The sequence below is a fragment of the Hipposideros armiger genome, unplaced genomic scaffold, assembly GCF_001890085.2.
Source record: "Hipposideros armiger isolate ML-2016 unplaced genomic scaffold, ASM189008v1 scaffold_76, whole genome shotgun sequence".
Taxonomy (NCBI): Eukaryota; Metazoa; Chordata; class Mammalia; order Chiroptera; family Hipposideridae; genus Hipposideros; species Hipposideros armiger.
In genome coordinates, this window is record NW_017731426.1 from 2,060,718 (window position 1) to 2,080,550 (window position 19,833).

General features: G+C 43.2%; 1 protein-coding gene across 2 annotated transcripts in view; it reads right to left on the reverse strand.

The window, feature by feature from the left end:
* The window catches only part of GRIN2B (glutamate ionotropic receptor NMDA type subunit 2B), a 412,050-nt gene extending 400,789 nt beyond the window's left edge, over nt 1-11,261 (reverse strand). Inside the window, exons 1-3 of one of the 2 annotated variants that reach the window (XM_019643261.1) lie at nt 11,171-11,261; nt 10,583-10,818; nt 9,179-9,603 (exon numbers count right to left, since the gene is read on the reverse strand). The gene's annotated coding sequence lies outside the window, so the exon portion shown is untranslated. Of the gene's footprint in view, nt 1-9,178; nt 9,604-10,271; nt 10,349-10,582; nt 10,819-11,170 lie in introns of those variants that run through there. The other variant, XM_019643262.1, reaches the window with a different exon arrangement.
* Nucleotides 11,262-19,833: the final 8,572 nt, after the last annotated feature.

The following is a 19,833-nucleotide window of genomic DNA, read 5'->3' on the forward strand; positions in this document are numbered from 1 at the left end:
AAGAAAGAAAGAAAGAAAGAAAGAAAGAAAGAAAGAAAGAAAGAAAGAAAGAAAGAAAGAAAGAAAGAAAGAAAGAAAGAAAGAAAGAAAGAAAGAAATCCAAGGGGTCAACATTCTCCTACCCAAGAAAGACCTCCCAGGTCAGAGCACCTATATTTGGCCAGGGTAGGGTTTCTTCTGTGGCCCCTCTTCCTATGTGAGCCGAAGGAAAAACCAGGCTACGGATGTTAACAGAACCAGATAAGGGCTGAATTTTTTTTTTTTCCTCCTTAAGCCCAGAAACACTCCTGGAGTTTTCAACAAGGTGACAAAAAAAAAGAGCCACGGACACTGAAGATACCAATTCTGGCCCCACAGAGCTCATGGGTAAAGCTGATGTGTACGATAAAAAATCCAAAGGAAAGGGCTGCAGTATCGCCATGATTTGAATGTTCTGCTTACATAGGGCCAACCAAGAGCTCTTTGGAAGTTCAGATCAGTGAGTACACTTCTTAGGCTTCTCTTCAATATTTAGTGCCTCACACCTCTGCCTATCCCACCAAACACCAGTGAGCATCCAAACTGTTCTCATAACCCTCTCTCATGTCTCTACTGTTACTAGCAGATGTCCAAAAAAAGAACTAGGATTTTTACTTTCTTATGCTTTGTCTTTTTAAGGGAATGCATATCCATAAATCTGCTCTTTTTTTTCTCACCGCTGTACATTTAGGGTCACATTTATTTTAAAACAGGCAGCCAAAAAAGGAAAAACGCAAAAAAAACTATTAACGTGGCTGCCTCATAGTCAGTAATTAAAGTTACAGTCAGGGAAGAACAAAGGTGACTGCCTCCTACCCTCTTCCTTCTCTCCATGCCTTTAATATCCCAGTACAGGTCTGAGGACGAAGGCAGCATGGTTAGTGAATTCCAACCAGCACTAAGATTACTGCACCATCCACAGCCCTCACCCATCGGTCAGGGTCTGCCTATCTAGCCCCCTTTATTAACAGTTCCCCTACATTTACAGTGTTACAAATGAGACTTCCTCCAAAACAAGAAATGGGGCACCCTCCATAAAGACTAAGTGGAACAGAGATGTTTGCAGAACCAAGGGCCGCTCGCCCTACTTTACAGCCACGCTTATTTCAAGGCTGCTGAGGAAAGCGACTCCCTAACTTCCCTAACTTTTGACGCCAGGCCTGTGTCAGTGTCGAGCAAGCTCAAGGACAGGGTGAGCACAGCTCTGCTCTGAATTCAACACCCGTTCCACCCTTGTGTGCGCTCTGTACTCTCAATCCCCTCAGAGTCTAGCTTCTTTTGATCTCTGGCTCAGGGACCCTGTTAGTCATGTAACAGTTTAACAGTGAGTGATAGGGTCTCTCTCTACACATTGAGATACTAGGACTGCATGATGTTTAGAGCTAATAGATGCCTTGCCAATCATTTTGCCCAGTGGTTCTCAAACACGACAGCAAGTTAGAGGGCCCTGAGGAATTTTTAAATGACCACTGCCTAGGTCCCTCCCTGAGAGATTTTCATTTACCTGTTTGGGGTACAGCCTGGGCACGGACCTAATTGGTGTGTTGTTGTTGTTGCTGTTGTTTACGTCTTTTGCATTTATTTTGTTGATGCTCTACAGGTGATTTTGTGACTGCACTAGGGGCAAGAGCAGTGTGTTAGCCTTTGACACTGTTTTAGAAATAAGAAAATCAAGGCCCACAGTCAATGGCTTGCACATGGCCTCGTAGTAAAATAACACAAACAGAAACAAAAAGAAGCTTCTGACGCCCAAGACCATCACCTCCTCTATTATCATCTAGGCAGCTACCGGATACCGGGGAAAAACTTAGCATTTGTAAAGACATGGTACATATCAAGGAAGTGTCCTGGGCTCTGAAGACAAGTGGATGAGCAACGGCCACCCCTGGACAACTTAAGGGACATGCATGCCAAGGGGACTAGAGGGACAGGGCAGTGGAGGGGAAAGCACGGAAGTGAGATTCCACAGACGTGGCTCTGACACATGTACGTAGTTTTAGACCATGAGGCTAACCTTAGAACTATTTTCACAGTTTTAAAATGGCGGTTGTGGAGGAGGATTGATAACAAGTGTCAACAGGCACCTTCTCATTATCTCATGGCATGCACACCACAAGCATTACTGTACCTCAGTTGCACAAACACATTTCATAGATTTAAGATTACTTTTGACTACTGTATTTGGTAAGTAAGCACTGCACAAACATACCCATATATACACAAGCATAGTGTGAGTGGGTATACACGTGGTGCGTGTATATTTGGACACATACAGAATACACTGATCTCTAATCCAAAGACACCAGCTACCATGGTGGCTGAGTGACCAGACTAAGGGTCCCCAGAAGGTAGGAGCATTGCTTCAGAGCATCTCGGCATTTTCACAGAGTACAGTTAGCTTTGGGGAAAGGATTGATGACAGCACTTCAGCTTCAGGCTTCTTCTAAGATTCTCTTCTCCCTTCCCCTAAGAATGTGGTGCTTTCATCCAGCCATTGTTTTTCTCCCACCTCTCAAAAAAACAACAACAAGACCTGATTTCCTAAGACATTCTAACCAGTTGAAGCCCTGAGAAGGTCTTTATAAAGATTAACGAGAAATTTAAACTAGAATTTCTTTCTAAAGAAGGAAACTCATGGTCTGAGTGAGGCAACTAACGAAAGCATGGAGGATGGCGTGTAGAGAACAGTTTGGTTTGTAGGAGTCGAATGAGTTAATCAGCCGACACCGTAAATCGTCCTAGTCAAGGAAGCTCTGTACTGCAGATGTTCCCTTCCCTATGAAGCTGCAGGGTCAAAGCCTGCAGTTTCTCTCTCCTTCCAGGTCTGCCACTACCTCAGGTCTAGCCTTGCTTCCCCTCCTCTCCCCTCTCCTCATCCCTCCAGGCACAGCCTTGTCCCTGTGCCTCCACCACCCTGCCCCTCAAGTCACCTTGGAATGAATGTCCCTCAAGTCAGCCAGTGGTGGTATTTGCTCATCCACATACCTTAATACCCAGGATACTCTCTTTATATGTAGTGGATCTTCAAAAAGGCTTCAGGCTGAGCTTAGGTTCCCTTTCCTAATAAAATGAATATAAACCACAATATGCAGAGAAATCGTGAAAGTGGGGGGAAATGGGTAGAAAGATGGGGAACAGAAAAAGTTGCAAATAAAATTTAGAGGGACATGCATTTCAAATCCATCTTCCCTTAGGCACTAATGCCACCATTTAATCAAGCAGTTAGCTGAAGGTGCCTTCCCATCATCTCTACACCTGGGCATCCCCCATGAAGAACTCTTCTAAAATATCAGGCCATGTAAAAAGGCTGCCCAAAACCATTCTGTGGATTACCAGCAAATAATTGAACCCCCCTTCTTCCATCACTCCTCTTTGCCATTAAAGAAAGCAGCTAGTGTCTGAATGGCAATGGCAACTCTCTACCTCACTACTCCAGAAACACATGGGGCTGAACTGGTCCTTCATTCCGAGTGGCTTGGCCTGGGCTAGGATCCAGCTCTCTCCTTGGCTACAAACCAACTAGCAGCTGTCCCTTTCTTTATAATGGCCATCAACAAAGTCAGTTGCAATCCAGTGGTCTAAAATGAAAATTGTATCAGTTGCTCATATTAGAGGCAAGCCTAATGAATAGGGCTAGGAGTCATTAATTGTAGAACACTAAAGCAGAAATTAGAGCCTCTTCCCTCTCCTTTGAAGAAGACCCTGACTTTATTCTCTGCCTCATTTAGAATCCCAAATTCCTAATAAAAGACCCAGCGCACCCCTGTCTTGCTTTTCTCTCCAACCTAAAGAAAGCAAGGAAGAGCAGGAGGCTTCCCTTTCACACTAGCATGCTGTCTGTCCTCCTAAAATCACCATTCTGTCCACGAAAAAGTCTCCTCTTTAGTCTTAAAGACATAGTTTAACTGTCAGGCCATTCGCGAAGCCCACGTCATTCTCCCAGGCTTCTCTCTTTTATAGATCTTGCCTAAATAATATGATCTCCTTACAGATCTTCCCCCATTAAATCACGGGCTACTGAAAAGTACAGACCACAGCTAATTCTTTTTCATAACATAGTGTTTGACAAATACTGGTTCTTCACAAATGTCTGTTGAATAATTGAGCAGAACAAAAGGGATAAAAATAAAGCTAAAAGAGGAGATAGTGTGAAAGAAAAGAGAGTAAAAGATATCGGTAAATAGACAAACCCAGAAGCAGGAGAATACAGAAAGAAAGAGATGGATCAGTTATGAGAAAGACCAGAATAAGAATAAATAGAGGATAAAAGGGCAAGAGGCTAAAGATGTACCTGGTGGGAGAGTGCCTGGAGAGAGGAAATGGGTGAACTTAAATACATAGGTTGCTTTCTAATTTTTCTTTTGTTTTTACTCTTAAGAACAAAGCAGAAATGGTGGAAGTCCCCAAAGTAGAACATACATGTGGAACTGCCAATGTTGACCATGATGTAGAATCGGGTTCAGGAATGATGTCGACCCATGATGCCTGGTCCAGCCACTTTGGCATCACCTGGGAGATTGCTAGAAATGCAGACCATCTGAATCAGAACATCCAGTTTAACAAGATCCGTAATGATTCCCATATACAATCAAGTTTGAGAAGTGCTGATGTCGACATTTGAAATCGACAGATAACCTCCACCCCTCACTGTAGCTAATGGTGAGGTGCACAAGCCATTGGCACTAAACCTTAAATAAAAAACTCAATGTCCCTGGGTCTCCACTTCTTCATCTACTACGTGAGAAGGTCAGAGGAGACGCTTTCCAAAGTGTCCTAGCACTCTGACATTCTTGACCTCATCAGCATCATAACTGCAAACTGTTCCTAGACACACAAGAACAAACCACAAAGAGCATCATCCACCCACTAATTAAATATTTCACTTCCTCTCTCCATTCATTGTTAATATTTTTTTCAACTATCTTATGTGCCAGTCACTGTGCTAAATACAGATGATTCCAAGTTTAAAACACATCCCTCCCTGCCATGGAGGAGCTCACAAACTTCTTAAAGAAACAGAGCATATAAACAAAATGAGGAGAAAGTGTACTAATAGCCACAAACAGACACTGGTGATACACAGGCAGCAGAACAATCACTGCTCGGGGCAGAATTTCACAGAAAATTTCAACAAGGGATCAACATATGCTCTAGGTCTCCCCTCTGCCAACCTCAGCTGAAAACACTAGAAAGTGAAAAGACAAAACTGAGGTGGTTGGGGAGCTACGAAGAACCAACCAAAGGTTCTTGAGCAGAGGAACCTCTCTGAGTTCACAGAACCCTGAGAACTCATCCGCCCAATGGATCGGGTGGAATGGCCGCATCTCAGAAACCCGCCTTCTCTGAGTTATACCTGCTCCCTCATTCCGACTCCATTCGGTTCTGTCTTCTGCATCCTCCTGAAAGATAATATCAATTCAACTGCTAATCTACTCTCCCTGGAGACTTCTTCTTGTGGTTTCAAAGAAGAGATGCACTTTAATCAATGTGAACAATTCATTAGACCAGCAACTCTTTTGATCTATATTTATTTATAGAGAGATGATACTAGTATTCGATTGTCTCCACAGTGGCAGAGGCTGAAAATGTAGTTGACTGAAAGGCAGAAATTTCTAGAATTCTTAAGGAGGGTGTAGAATGGCAGTGAGGAAAAGGAGCTATTTACCCCTGACCCCAACAAGTTACAGGAGAGGAGCTGTTCCCACAGCCCCAGGCTTTGTCATTGTTAAGGAGAGAAGGCTATCATTCGGAACAATAGTTTTCCAGCCTTTAGAATAGTGAGGAAGTACCACCCTGGCCTCTTTCATCCCTGGCTTCTATAGGCTGATTCTTTGCCATGGTTTCTTCACATACAACCTGTCCTTTCTCCTGCCTCCTTCTGTATTTCATAGTCCATAAATATTAACTTCTTTTTTGCTTTAACCTGTTAATAGTAGTGGACATGTCACCTGTATATTCTTGAACAAGAAAATAGCGGGGGGGGGGGAGAGAACCACACCCTGCATTCTGAGTTCATCATATTCATGGGGGAGATGAGCACACGTTTTTACAAGGTAAGGACGGTGGGGCCAAGGGCTGGATCAGCTCAGTCGTGCTGGCCCCTGTCAAGAACCAGTCATCGCACCAAACAATGTCAGCCCCTGTGTCCACCTCCCAGATGCCCACTGCCCATAAGGCTGAGTGTGCATATGTGAAGGTCAAGGAAGACGGACATGGTTCTGAAGCCAAATTTCTGGAGGTGAAGCAAGAATATAAAAGCAAGGAACCTGCTGTTCTTCCCTTCACCAGAAGAAGTCGCTCTGCTCACCCAGCCCAAAAATCAGCCTAAAAGAAAGGCACTGGGTGTGCAAAGTAGTGACTAGAGCAAGTTTTTTTCTTCCTTCTCCTTTTCTGTCATTTTGCCTCCTTACTTATTCTCTTTGCCTGCACCTACCCCTGAAATAAATTACACACATACCCTAGCAAAGCAAGACTCTTCAGGCAGACAGGCTTCCTAGAGATGGAACCAATGGAGAGAAGAGATGGGTAAACTTAATTACACTGGTTCCTTTCTGATTCTAATTCTTTTACTTTTGAGAGCCCTGCTCCTCTCCATGCATGTTAGCGTCTATCTCTCAGGTGCCATATCATTCTGTGTAGCAAAGATCCATCATGCTTTGCTACACCTGAAACACAGAGATAGAAGACAACCATGCTGCTCTGTTTCCCTTGAAATCACCAATCTAACATCCTTAACCATGCTTTCCTGGGTATCCTTCATTTCCCTTTTTTTTCCCCTTAATTGTACATCATGAAGGCTTCTCGGTTGAAATTAAATTTGTTCTTCCTCCCACCAGCAGCCACATTTCTTTCCCATGTAACCCACTCTGCCACACTGTGACGGGGGGAGGGCGGGATGGCAGAAGGAGAGAAGACAAAATAGAACCCAGTCAGCTCTTTGTGTTAGGAGGGGGCAAAAAGAGAGAACAATGGATCTGCGACAGCCCAGAACACCACTGAGTCACAGCCTCTCAAAATCTGCTCAGGAGGACAGGAACATCTACCTCTTCCCCGGGGTCTCCAAAATGGCTTTGGATGTGGAAAAGGTATGAACCACCTGTGGTGATTCCTCCTAGAATCCCAAGGAGCTCTTTCCAGTTGGAATTCCATTCTTTTCTCTTTGTAGCTTTCCCACCCCCTGGTCCTCCTCTTCCTCAGCATCCTCCCTTTTTATCCTCTTGCCCTTTGCCTAGTCTTCCCACCAATGATCGCCTGGAGCCTGGCTTAATCCCACTAGCAATCAAGGCCAATGTGGCTGAGACCCTGTCAACTTCATCACCAACAAACATGACCAACGACCTACCGGGTACAGAGCAGCACTGTCCTAGGCACCAGGAATGCATGTGCCCTTTGATACCCACCTCGCCTCACTCCTCTGTACCTATGAAATCATCACACATGGAGCTGCTTTTCTCACCCATACCTCTGTTCTATTTTGAAGTAAAATTAAGAGTGCGTCCTCCCACTTGAAGGAGTAGAAGCAGATGGAGAACCAGCTCAGGTGTCTCTAAAGTAAGCACACATCAGATAACCTCAGCTATTTGTGGACATGGTGAGAACATGGTTCAAAGTGGGATCCCACCCTCTCGCTCTGATGACACCATGGTTACAGATTAGCAGTTAAATGCTCAAGAGAAGGGAACCTGGCAGGTGGGTAGGGAATCTGGATCATATCCATCTTTTCTGGACAATGAGGAACTACCATCTCCTGTGATGTTGAGAGACAAGGACCTTCCGCTACTCCCCCCACATCCCTTTAGTATTTTGGATTATTTCAAAGTATTGTTATTTTAAAAATGCCATGAAAAAAAAAAGATTTGGGGGAGAATACTTTAAGAAAGACTAATGATGCTAATGGCTCTGCTACATTATTTTAAAGATCTTATCTCAACCTGATTCCTGCTTTTGGGCGCCTTCAGAGTTTGGGGATACCTGGCCAGTGGACCAAGGAGAGCAGCAGCCAGCTCGCCATCATGGCCCTTCAGCCGTGGACGTTCAGATTTCCTCAGGAGTTGTCTTGAGTTGCATGAGTGACTAGCTGAAGAGTCATCAGCTAAGTCTTTTCCATTTCTCCTGCTATTTCTCCTTTCAAGTACATGAAAATACTGCCAAACCACATTTCACATACTGTAGGAATCCATGGGAGGGAAAAAAATTTAAAGTATTAATTCTATTTTGAGGGTACAAGACTTAACACATGCAAACGGCACATCTCTTTGTTTAACACAAAGACTCACGTGTCGAATTCTGCACCCCTTCCACATGCACAGCATTTTAGAACTCTGCAAGATAGCCATTTTGCAAGAGTGTGGAAGTAACAGTTTGCTTGGAGGATGTGTGGGTATAAATAGATGTGTAGACAGAAGGAGAAATTTGCAGTTCAAAAATAATAGCACATGAAAAAATACGAATTAAAGGCAGAATATTGACAGGATTCCTTCTTCCCAAGCTTTGATTTAAGTCCTCTGAACCTGCAGCATCTTCAGTTCCAGGTGTTCTTAGACCAGCCAGATTCCCCACCTAGACCTGCCCCTCTGCAGCAGGCCTCCCAGGATCTCTGGGCCCAGTGTCAACCCCTCAGACAGCAAGTGGACTTCAGGGTAATGACCACAGTAATCTCAATCATTGCTTTCATTTTTTAAAGGGCATAGAGAGGATGCCTAGGAAGGTAGAGATGGGAGATACAGAGAGAGGCATGGAAGTGGCAAAGGGGAAAGCCACCCTGGGGGGTGGGGGGAAGATTTCTAGATCCCCACAAAAATCAGAGCTTTAGCTCTGGGTCAATAAAATGGTATATTTAACTTGAAAATCACACAGCTCTCCCAGCTGTGTCTGCCTACATATATACCCCTTATGCCATCCAACATTCTCTGTTCCTGCAGACATCCACCCCCACTGCCTCCAAAAAACCCAAAACCTGTTTGATGAGGAAGGAGAAGAAATAACATGGGAGATTACCCCCTTTGTAATAAGCTTTTTTCCCCAAACAGCATTATTTTAATATCGTGTTACCTTTTCTTTCAAAAAAACAAAAAAAACCCACTTGAGGGACATGAAGAGAGAGATAAACATGGAATCCCTTACTCCCAGTGAGAAGGAAATACAATAGAATGTGCCTTACCTTGGTTTGTAGAAGCCAAACCTCTAGCACGGATTAAGGGAGTGAGCATGTTGGGGATGTCCAGTCTCCTCTTCTCGCTGGCATATCCACATAAGACGAAGGGTAAATGAAAGGAAGATCATTTAAAATCCAATGTAGCGTGAATTTTGTTTTAATCTTGTGTCTTGAAGAGATGCAAATTCAAAGGAAAAAAAAAAAAGACTGAATTCAAAGGTAAGTCAGGGTATGGCGAGCAGCTCACAATGCAGAATCCGGAGTAATGATTCCCTTTGCATGTGAGGTTAGTGGCCAGGCTCTTTTTTTAATGGCTCTTCTGGCAATTACGGTTTTTGATTTTTGGAGCTTTAGCGGAGGCTCTGTGTCGAGAAGCTGCGGGCCGGCTCTGTCCCTCCGTGGAGCATGGTCATTCCCAAAGCGTCCCCTTCCTAAGGGGGAAACAGAGGCAGTCAGGGTTTGCTTCGCGTGTCCCCCGGAGGGTGAGAAAAATGCATTCCGAAAAAGATATCAATTCGTTTTAAGAAAAAGGAGGAGGAAACCCCGCATTTCCCACAGAGTGCACACGAGAGGAATTGAAAACAGCTGGCACCGGTCTATAAATAATTCAGAAAAGGTCTGGCTATACCATTCCTGGGACAGGCATGGATGAGAGGTGGGAAAGCCAACCTGAATGGAAGCGGAGAGAGGGCGGGAGGGAGGGAGTGAAGGAGGGAAGTGGGAAGGAAGGAGGCAGGGAGAGAGAAGCGGCGCCACATAGCAACACACACTCACACACACACACACGCAGAAACACAATCCCCACTTAACTCGCCAGCAAGTGCGGCCCCCAGCCCCATCTGCATTGCTGCTGACATGTCTGTCTCGCTCTCCCCATCGCTTCCAGCAGCAGCGCCTCCTCCCACCCCGGGCTTGTGCTGAATGGGTTCTGATTGTGCACGGGGTGCACACTGGGCATTTCCTGGAAGGGGCACACTGACACGCGCGCACACACTCCCCCGCCGCGCACGCGCCCCCGCGCACACTCACCCCCGCGCACACTCACCCCCGCGCACACTCACGCCGCCGCCGCGCTGATGTGCAGCGCACGGGGCTTCACCTGAAACGTGTCGATTGGACGGATGGTCGCGGCGCGTGGCTCCGGCCCGGGGCACCGATGTCCAGCCTCTCCGCTCGGTGAGAGGATTAACCCCTCCAAAAAGACCGGAGAGAGCCCTACCCTTTCACCCTAAAAAGAAATTTTTATTTTTTTTTAAGCCACATCCAAATTAGCAAGTGCCGGGTTCTGCTGGATTCAACAGCTTTACCTAATACCAGGTTGGTTAACGGTTCCACGGCTTTGACCCTTTATCTTCCTGACACCTCAAACCCCCAAATTGAGACGAGACTCCAAGGCGAATATTTACGTACCGGCTCTCAGCGCCTCAGCGATGGCAGAGCCTCCGGAGAGGGGTGGCCGGTGGCCGGGGATTGAGGGTGCTCCTTGCCTGCAAAGCAGGATTAATAATCCGTCTCGAGGGTTTTGAAGTTCACGACTCTTCTTTGCAAAGCAGAAGAAAATGCATTCGGATGCCAGCGCTTCTGGGTTGTGGTGACCAAAAATCACCCGAACGAGCACTGTCGGTAGAGCAAAGCCCCGAGATTTCCTAGAGGTGAAGAAACCGGTGGAAGCAGTTTTTGAAAGGGGATGGGGCACCTTCCTTTCTCCAAAAAAAAAAAAAATATATGGTGGTGGGGTAGAGAGGCAGGAGCCGAGATCCCAGTTGGTGATGATCAGAGCCGGGGGAGGGGAAACGGGCGGGGGCAGGCTGTGCAAGTCCACCGCAAGGCAGCCGGAGAGGGAGAGGGGCGGGGGGAGGGGGAGGAAGAAAAGCGGGTATTAATCACCGGGAACGCGGGGAGGGCGCGAGATCAGAGGTTACCTGGTCTAGATTTGGGTCTTACACTCAAAACGTGCCACACACACACACACACACATCCACACCCCTACCTACCTACCTCTCACACACCGCTCTGGTGGGAGTAGAAACCCACAAAGCCAGGGAAGATTTCTGCTTCCAAGGTGTGTGTGTGTGCACGCGTGTCTTCGTTCTCCACACCCCCCACCCCACCCCACCCCCAAACCCCTTCACCCCCTCACTCCTATTGCTAAGACTCTAGCGGAGGCAGCTTCCCATGTCATGTGCTGGGGGAAGTGGGGTAGAAAGGGGGAAACGGCTTAACCCGAGGCCGTGGCGCCTCCTGCTGGCCTCAGTGGGGAACAGCAATGGGGAAGGGCTGTTAAGGGGAGGGGTGGGGAACAAGACAGTGACCTCGGGGGGGCTGCCCTGGGCTGCGGAGAGCATCTCAAAGGCAGAGCTGCAATTTAAAATTTAGGATTCTTGCTTTATGTTCCATAAATCAGCCTTTGCTTCTTACGTGCATCCCATGTGCTGGGCGCAGTTTTAAAGCCTGCTTCTTGCCTTCAAGGAGCTTAAGATCTATTTTAAGCACATGAGGCTGATGCATAAAACAATGGGAAACAAGGCAAGTGTAATTAAAGGCTACATTGTATAGTACAGATTATACGTGTGCTTTGCTGACAGTGAAGGTTTGAGGATCTTAAAATTTTTTATTAAAGTAGATCCTGTTATTTAAAGACCTTGAGGAGAGAAGATGATGACACAGGTGAATAATCCTTAAATGCAACTAGATTTCATGACAGTTACAACCTGACCCTCTTGTAAATGGCAAACTTCCATTCATTTCTCTCCCTCCTAAGCTCTTTTCTATTTTAATAACACTTAGCACTTACCACCTGTAGTATTATTTATCTTTAATATTAATATCACTGTGCTTGCATCATTTTTATTCCTGATCTACTGTCTCTTCCAGTACATTACAGTGGTGGAGCATTTTCATACAGGTTATATCATGCACTTCTCACCAACATTCCTGAGAAGCAGCCATATAAACACACAGGTGACACTCCTGTGTGAAGTGGTTTTGCCCAGTGGCTAGGCACTTTGGTCTATACAGGATACATCAGATGTGTATAGCAGTCCTACAGCCCCAACAGCAATCACAATACGTCTGAACAAATCCTTTCATATTTTCTAGTTTTTGTTAGTCTTATATTTATATTGAAGATTTTTAAGACATACACAAACACATAAGCATTACATAAAGACCCAAATACGGTGTTCATGTACAAATTATTCTATCTCAGTAATGGTATTGCTCTTTTGCTAAGATGCAGTAGGGCTGATCATCCGCCTCTGTGGAGACCTGTAGAAGGCATGTGGAGATCATCCGCCTCTGTGAAGACCCAGGGTTGCTGGGCCCCTTGTTACATAACAGCCAACCCAAGCCTACGTGCAAGTTATGAGAACATGGATTCCAGGAGGAGCGCAGCATGCAGTGAGCAAGGGCCCAGTGTTTCCCGAAACACTCTTTCCTTAGTCTTCCAGGAATGCCCATCACCTTCAGAATAAAATCCAAGCTCACTCAAGGATTGACCTTTAATCTATTTTTTTAACCTCATAGCTCACATTCCTCTTTCTAGCCCCAATTTCTTTCACCCAAATTAGAACATTATTTTCTGTTTTCTTTTCTTTTCTTCCTGGACCCAGCAATTCTGTTCCAGCCTATTCACTTTTGCAAGTGTAGAGGAAAGAATGAACTCTCAGACCACTCTCCTTAATTAAGTCCACCTCTCCTTTAGTTTCTAGCTGAAGTCCCAGTTCCTTGAGGATATTTTTCATCCAAGCCTGAGCTGATTTCTCTGACAATTTCATGGATTTTTAAATGGGGTATCGCACTTCTTCACCATCCCCCTGACTCCCGCCCCTGCATTTGGAAATGTGTAGAGGAATTTGCATAATCAGTTCTCAAATGACTGGGTGATGCTACTGGCACGTATGATCCAGGCACCAGAGATGCTACACATACCTGCATTAGGAAGTATTGGCCAAATGGAAAATAGTACTTCCATAAGCTATTTATGTTGAACCATATGAAACTACTGGTGTTCAGTCATATGAAATTGCCAATCATATGATATAACCATTATTAGCCTACAATCAAAAGGCAATTTCATAAGGTTAAACTTAAAATTATATTCTTATGTATATAAGATATATAGATATATCTAGATAGATGTTATATAGGTAGACCACCTAGGTTATCTATATAGCACCCAGCACCTGGCTGTTGGTTCTTAACCTCTGAAGTTCCCAGGGTGAAATTGGAAATTGGCCCCACACATGAAAGGCAAGTAGAGACCAAAGAAAAAAGGAAGACCACTCCAAATTGGTAGGTGGCAGTTTTAATAAGCAAGGGAACTTATATATGAGTCTTATCTTGGGCAGTCCCAAGACTAGTAGATCTCTTCACCCTCCCGCCAGAATTTTAAGAGTTTATATAGAGGTCTTAACAGGGTTCAGTCACATATAGAGTCCAGATAGTCTCAAGACTGCATCCTCGAAACAGCTCCTAGTGCAGGAACACTGGGCAGAATGTACATTTCAAGGACAGGGAAGGAGTTAAGGAGCCTCTGATTGTCTGGGTCCAGCTCTTGAGTCAACAGGTGGTCACATCTCCTAACAACCTCCTCCCAAACTGGCACAATTCCAGACATGCTGTGGGGGCTCAGTAAACATTAAGGTTTTTAATCACTATTAGAAACTACTTTTCCAAGCAGTTTTGCTATTCTTAGGATCATGCAGCTTGGGGTTGGAAGGTGATAGCTTTTCTCCATGGTATCCATCGCCATTGCCATTCAATGGGAGGAGACCACTCTCCTTACTTCTCAGACTCCCTTCACTCACCTGCACTTGTTATGGACAGCCTTCGCCTCCAAGGACCACAAATCTTTCAATAAAACTTTTGCAAGAATCAGCCGGATTCATACCTGAAACTAAAGGGGAAAGAAAAGAATCAGCCAGATTCATGAAATTTGAAACACCATTTCTCAATGTTGCAAATACGCATTCCCTAACTCTTAGGCTCAGGGAGCAACATTGTAACAAGATAAGATGTTGGGTTATATTTCACAGCACTGTTTACTGAGGTAGAAGCTCTTGAGGAGGCTGCTGATAACATTGGTGGGGGTATTCTGCTAGCTCACTTGACACAGGAGAGGATCCCTGGAGATGCAGTCATGTCCATAGCCCAGTCAGCAGTTGCAAAGCCTACACCTTGCCTGGAAAATAAGGCATATTTATCTCACATGCTTCAGATCAAACACTGGTACCAAAGAACAGAGTCTGAAACTTACAATCTGGGGCCTCTCTTTAAGGAAAAGAATAGAAAATTTGATGTGAAAGTGAATACTTAAAATTAAAAAATAAATAATTAAAGAATTCTTTGATACTTATAAATGCCACAAAAATTTTTTAATTAAATAATAAAAATTTTATTAGTTACTGCCTGACTCTTCTGTAATGCTTATTTTCTATTTTTTTTAACATCAGACTGTTTAAGTATTGCTTCACATTATGATTTACAATATAAATTTCTATGGAAATAATAGAATCCAGTCTGTTCTTTATCATAGTTTGAAATTGTTTTTCATTATTGATCATTTAGAAAAATGTCTCCTTGTTAGTAGTGCAATGTTCATTTTTTTAAAGTTGTAGTCAAATTAGGGGAAACTTTCATCAAATTTCTTTTATATATAAGTAGTAAAGTTTAAAGGATTTCAAGTTTTCTAGTATAGTGACTAATCTTAAATATCACTTGAATTAATGACAATCATTAATTATAAGTTTTACATTATCTTCATCGATGTCAGTATTTTGTCTCAGGCCAGCCAAAAATTTAAATCTTTTCCCAATATATTCATGATTCAATCCTCTTCATTAACTGGATTATCAAACAATCCAGAAATCTATTCATTACTTCTATTCAAAATTTCTCTTTTCTTAAAGAACTACAATTTGAGTATAATTTGAAAAAAAAAAAGGCTGCAATTTGCTCCTCGATGTCAGATTGATTTCTATTGATGTCAATGTTAATCTTTATCATTTTTGTTTCATATTCCATTAATTATCTGAATTTTCTCTTGGTTCTTTAATAAATAAATGTAGATAATAAAAGAAGGAACTATTCAAATATATCCCACGCAGCAGTCTACAATGTCTCACTTGTCTTATGAAAATGTCCCAAATGTTTTTGCAAATTGCAGGAAAAGTTGCACAATAAAGCTGAATCAACTCTTTGAATAAACTTTTTTACACTTCTAGGTTTGGGTTTCTCTTCCCAGCCTATGAAAAATTTTAGAAACAATGTTAATGTATTCATGTTACAAAGTTTGAGTAGCTTTCTAATGGGAAACATTACATTTTGTTTCTTTAAAGAAAATTCTAAGTTGTCATGTACATGTGTGACAAATCTGAAAGAAAAAAAGGCGTTACAAAATACAAAAGTGGTCAACAACTTCAGGTACATTGGAGGCAGCTTTTTCTCCAACTAGAACAGTGGGTCTCAACCTTCCTGATACCGCAACCCCTTAATACAGTTCCTCATGTTGTGGTGACCCCCAACCATAAAATTATTTTTGTTGCTATTCTATAACTGTAATTTTGCTACTGTTATGAATCATAATGTAAATATCTGATATGCAGGATGTATTTTCATTGTTACAAATTGAACATAATTAAAGCATAGTGATTAATCACAAAAACTATGTATTATATATTGTGAAATATTTATAATTCATGAAGTGTCGTTTTACCTCCAATACTGCTGCTTTCAACACAGCAGCTTCTTTCTACACAGTAGCTGCTCTCTACACATGTGTGACTGGTCCGCTTAAGTACATTATGGCGCCAACCCCGTCACATACACCTGTATTTGTACGGGGTGTATGTGATGGGGTTGGCGCTGTGATGTCATCACGCCGGATACTCCTATGTGGGCATATGTGCATGTGGGCAGACCCGCCTGGAGGCGGATAGAGGAGCGGTGTCTCGGTTCCTAAGACCATCGAAAATATGTGTTTTCCGATGGTCTTAGGTGACCCCTGTGACCCCAAAGGGGTCGCAACCCACAGGCTGAGAACCGCTGAACTAGAATAAGGGAATGACCCACAGAACACAGGTCCTGTGACACTTCGTGTCACAATGCTGAGCAAGTAGGCACAGGGGGCAGGTGGAGTTTTCCTGGAAGCTTTCCCTTCCTGGGGGTCAGCTGCAAAACTTCACTCTACAGGAAACTGATTGCAAGACACATAAATATATCTCACTAAACCCAAATTAAATTATTCCCAACTCAACCTTCCTCTTAGCGTCATTTCAAACATGCTCACTGCCACTCCAATGACATCCAATGTGAGAGGAAATCAGACAGAGAAAGTTGGAGTGGAAACAGACAGCAGTCTTAAATGATGGCAATTAAAATGTGCTATTTTTGCAGATTTTACTAAAATGTTTGAACACATTATTAGGGCCTCCCCACAGCCTTAGGAAGGGCCCCAGGTGAGGGGCTAGGAATCTGAAGTTGCATTAGCTTCAAAGTCAGTCTGCCTCTGCTCATTATCTAATGTAAAACAGGTTTCCTGGTTTCTAGAGAAAATATCCGAATATTTGTATCTTTGAAAAGAATAATTCGTTAGAGGCTTAGTTGACAACATGCATATTAATGCCTCTGCTGAATCCAATCCATCTTCTTTTGCTTGCAATTCCTGGAGTGTACAGGAAACAGAGGCAGAGCATTCAATTTTAATAACTTTCACAAGCATACTAAGACTCTACCATCATTACTCATTTAAAAGAATCTCTATTTTGTTCTTATCATAATGATATTAATTATTCAACTCGGGCAGTCTTTTTTCAAAGGGACAGTTAAACAACCTTCAATCCCCTTGTCTGAAGACCAGCCCTTCCTCTAACAATGAAAACAGCCTTCATTATACACTGCATCTTATTGAGCCTGTTGTATACATTGTAACAATGCACTCCTAGACATTTACACTGGGGACTCAAAGAATCATTTCTTTAATACTTCCTTGAAGTACCCTTTGCTTTTTAAAATTGTACAACAGGGGCAGAATGGAAGAGAGAGAGAAGACAGGAATAAATAAGACTTTCAGAAAGAACAATGATTGAATCTAGAAAGCAGGAGATATAAGAGGTGGTGTGATAGCTAGTGTTCTCTGTAACAGAGAAAGGTAGGAATCTGCGTGGTGTTATTTCTAGCATCACTCAACTCCTGCAAGAACATACCCTGAATGGAAATAACCCCCTATTAAGCACAGTTAGAGTTGGCACTGCCTTATTGTTTTTTTTCTTTCCCTCCTTCAACATAGCAAAGATACAACACTGTATCTGACCCAGCTGTTTTTTTCTTTTTTTAAGAAATCCATTAGAATCTTGATTTTTATCTACCTGAATAGAGCTTCTTTTTCCTTTTTTCCCCCCACCTAAACACTTTGAGAAAAACCTGTCTCTAGTCACCATTATGATGTAGAGAAGATGCACGCTTCTGGTGTTTCTCTATCAGATTGTTTGAGGCTTTTTGAGAAATGTACCCTAATTTCTTTTAATACAGACAATATGGATGAGAGGCTCCTCTATCTGAAAGCATTTTGAAAAATCTTATTACCAGAGGCAGAGGTAATGATTCAAATGGTAAAACAAAATGGAGATAAAATTTGTATCTCTTCTCTCACTAGTTCCCTCTCTCTCATCCCTTCATACCCATCTCAGGGTTATTTTAAGGTTTTCCTTTGTGAGCCATGTATCAGTGCCCCCAATATTATTCTTTCACTTTCATATCTGCCTCCTTCCATGTGGGCCTTTGCTCCTGGAACTGTCACTGTCATAATCCTCTAGGGAGACACCGCCTCTTTTTCATACCCCTTCAGAGAGTCATTTTATCTTTCAGAGTAACTTTTACTGATAGGGACTCCTGACCATTTCATATTGCCCCGCTGCTCCCATCATCCTGTACCCTTCCCACTGACAGCCAAGAGAGTGTGTGCAGCCCAGTTAAAGGGTATAGACAACCATATATATATATATATATATATATATATATATATATATATATATATATATATATATATGGGAGATATATATATAGTGTGTGTGTATACACACACACACACACACACACACACACACACACACATAGTCATGGGATGTAAAGTACAGCCTTGGGGATTTTGTCAGTGGTATTGTACTAGCTATGTACAATGTCAGATGGGCAGTAGACTTGGTAGGGTTATCACTTTGTGAGGGGTGTAAGTGTCTAATCATTATGTTGTTTTGTACACCTGAAACTTATAAAAAAAAGAAAAAGAAAAAGAAAAGAAAGCATTTGATAGTGAAAAACCAAAAACAAAGGGTTGGTAAATAAAAGAGAAAAAAAAAGAATAAAGACAAAAGCACCTCAGGGATCTCCTGCCTAAGTCAAGGAAAGGTAAGAGCTGGCAGCAAGGCCTGGACCAGCTGCTAAGAGAACATGGAGTCCCAGGGGTGTGTGACGATCATGTGTGGAGACAGGGGTCCCACACAATAAATGGGAAATCATGTGAATTAAGCTGGATTTTATTAGGGCATACACACACACACACACGCGCGCGCACACACAAGCTTTGAGAGGATTCTAAGGCACCCACCTGAGGAAAGGGGTGCTTATTCCTTACGTGTCTCAAATCGACACAATCGCCCTGGGAGGTGTGTAATATGAGCTTCCTGGGGGCAGCAGGCTGGCCCGTTTTGCTCACTGCTGCATTCCCCACACCCTGAGCAGTGCCTGAGTGAATAAACGAATGCAAGACTTCAAAGCAGACCTAAGGGAGGTGGTCAGTAAGCTTTTTTTTTTTTTTTTTTTTAAGCTGAGCCATCCTGCCACCTGTTGGCAGCTCAGCTGCTGCTCAGCTCGGGCTGGACTCAAACCGCTGTTGCTCAGAGCTCAAACTCTTGAGCAAGCTCTTAACCAACTGAGCCACTCAGCTGGCCCAGTAAGCTTTTAAAGAAGGGTTTTCTCTGCCTCTCTAAAGCTGCATTATGATGACCCTGCTTGAACTTCTCAACAGGCTCTCCCACTAACGTGACTCAGTTCAAACTCTTCCTTGACATGCTGCTTCCCTCACAGCCTGGCCCCAACTTCCCTCTCGTCTGTATGTCTTCATAACATGCACTCAGTTTTTACTTTGTTTTAAATTAAGGTTTATTTTCTTTTCAAGTTTAGATGTTAGTTTTATCAAAGTTACATAAGCAGAGTTTCAAATAATGAGGTAGTTCAACAGCAGTTCCTTAACTCCCCATCACCATTTCCCGCTCCCTAAAGGTCACCATTTTCAGCTTTTTTAATTGAAACTACTGGCCCTCACCCTCACAGCTCAAAATGACACACTTACGAGTGTCGTAAAAAAGTCTTAATTTTTTAGTTCATTTGTTATCTATTGACATCCCACTATGGGAGATAAGGGTTTGCCTCTCATGAAAAACAAAAGCAAAAAAAACGAGTGTACCACATATGCACATTTCTACCCTCATGGCCTCCAATATACATACATCATAATGATGCTTAAATCAATATTCAGAGTTAACAGTTGTCCCATAAATGTCTCTTATCAGGTATTTGGTTTTCCTATCTTGTCAGTCTCCTGTAACCTAAAATACTCTCTCCATCTTCTTTTGTCTTTCATAACATTGACATTTTTGAAGCGTCTG